This window comes from Bos indicus x Bos taurus, chromosome 18 (assembly GCF_003369695.1).
Source record: "Bos indicus x Bos taurus breed Angus x Brahman F1 hybrid chromosome 18, Bos_hybrid_MaternalHap_v2.0, whole genome shotgun sequence".
Taxonomy (NCBI): Eukaryota; Metazoa; Chordata; class Mammalia; order Artiodactyla; family Bovidae; genus Bos; species Bos indicus x Bos taurus.
Window position 1 is genome coordinate 12,153,277 of NC_040093.1, and position 2,171 is coordinate 12,155,447.

The following is a 2,171-nucleotide window of genomic DNA, read 5'->3' on the forward strand; positions in this document are numbered from 1 at the left end:
GGAGTAGCAAAAGACTGGAATTGGCCCAAATATCCATTTATAGGGGCTTCCCTGGTGGCTTAGTCGGTAAAAAGTTTCTGTTTGTAATGCAGAAGACCCAGGTTCAATCCCTGGGTCGGGAAGATCCCCTGGAGAAGGGAATGGGAACCCACTCCCGTATTCTTGCCTGGAGAATTCCATGGACAGAGAAGCCTGGTGGGCTACAGTTCTTGGAGTCGAAAGAGTTGACTTAAGACTAAACCACCACCAGCACCATTCATCTATAGACTGTTTAGCAAATCATGGTACTTCCATATAAAGGGAGACACACACATGTAAAAGAAAAGCAGGAGAGAGTTCTCTTCGCTGGTATGGCAAGATTCCTTTTCTAGGAAACAATGTACTGAAATCCTCAAGATGTACTGCTTACATAACAAAGCAAGGTGTATGTGTTTAAAGCTAACGGAGGGATTACAAAGAGAAAAGTAATGATTCTTGCCAGAGCAACCTAGTAGATGCCACTTTAATCCAGTAATCAAAGCAAACATCCCCAGGGGTAGAATATACTGAAATCAGGTGCGCTTGCAATGACAGACCAAGGAGGACATGTCCAGGGAATCACTTCCGGGGAATTCCTGCCAAAAATGCATCTGATCGCCAGGAGACACCAGACAAATCCACATGCAGGGTCATTACACAAAAGAGGCCTGCCCTTTTCAAAGTGTCAGGGTCACAAACATCCAGGAAAGATGGGAAGGGCTCCAGAGTGAAGGAGGTGAGAAAGAGACGATTGAGTTAAACGTCCGGTCTCACATGACATCCCAAGCTGGAAAAATACAGTTGCTGGAGAGGATATGACTAGGACGATTGACGAGACTGAATATGGACTTTGGATTGAATAAGCGTGTGGTGCTAATGTTGAACTTTCTGAATTTGTAAAAAGTGTTTTTTTTCTTTACCATTATTTATTAAGCATCAGCTTAATACTGCAGACATTTCAAATCACCAGTCAACAACTCATTGTTCCCCACCCATCTCACCCCAAATTTCTTGATAAAGAGCTCTTCAAATAAAGACACACACTCTTCTCTCCTCTGTATAAAACTTTAGGAAATAAAGGCAAAGGACTGCATACATCTTGCTGTAAATGCTGCCCACAGCTGTGAGGACAGTGTCTGCCCAAGGCTGCCTTTATTGTCCAGGTCCTGAAAGACTCTTGTTCATGAATTGTCCCTTCACAAAGCAAGTCCACCACTTGCTGGGTTTATCACTCTGAGAGTCAAAAACTTTCTCACAAAGTTTCAGTCCAGTCTCTTGCCTCAGCCGTTGTACGTAGGCCCTCATCACTTTATCGTCCTGTTTATTTGCAGGTTTGGTGTAAACGGCATTAAGTGGAAAACCAGGCTCTCCGGGAATGGGAAAATTAGTGATTCCCAGTGTATACATTTCTTTCTCGCCTTGGCTTTTAGAAATGCACTTTTGGGGTTTCTTTAGACACTCAGAAACGTAGAGTTATGTATATCAAGGTCCTATCGGCTTCATTCTTAATTTCATAGTTTTTGAAGAAGACATTGGCCTTAAAGTAACAGATAGCTTCATCCACAGTATCCGTCTCTTTTGTCTCTCTAGGGGCAGATCCTTTGAACTGATTTCTGATGGGCAACAGTGCCACGTCTCCAATGAGTGTGGTGTCAGGGTCCATGAAGGAAGAGTAGTAAGCTGGCATCTTGGAAGCGCCCGGGTCTCAACCCCGACGAAGAGAATCTGGTTAGAGCTCAGTGGTTCTGGTCTGGTCAAAAAAATAGTTTTTAATTTAGGTCTTACTCTCTTTTATTTCATTTATTTTTATTTTTAGTCTTTGCCGGGTGGCATGTGAGGTCTTAGCTCCCGGACCAAGGATCAAATTTTAGCCCCTGTACTGGGAGTGTGAAATATATTAACCACTGGACCACCAGGGAAGTCCTGAGTTTCTTGATTTTTGATAACTCCCATGGTTCTATGAGAAAAAGCCCCTCTTATTTTTAGGGAAGGAACACTGACAGACTGAAAGGTAAAGAAGCATGACTTATTCCCAAAAAGTTCTGAAAAAAAATACTATATAGAGAGAAAAGGATGGGGGATGGAGTGTGTCAGTTTCCTAGGGCTGCCATATCAAAATGCTACAATCAGGATAGCTTAAAACAATAGAAATA

General features: G+C 42.7%; 1 pseudogene; it reads right to left on the bottom strand.

Moving 5' to 3' along the window:
- Positions 1 to 1,159: 1,159 nt before the first annotated feature.
- LOC113875750 lies at positions 1,160 to 1,716 on the bottom strand (annotated as a pseudogene).
- Between the last annotated feature and the right edge of the window lie 455 nt (positions 1,717 to 2,171).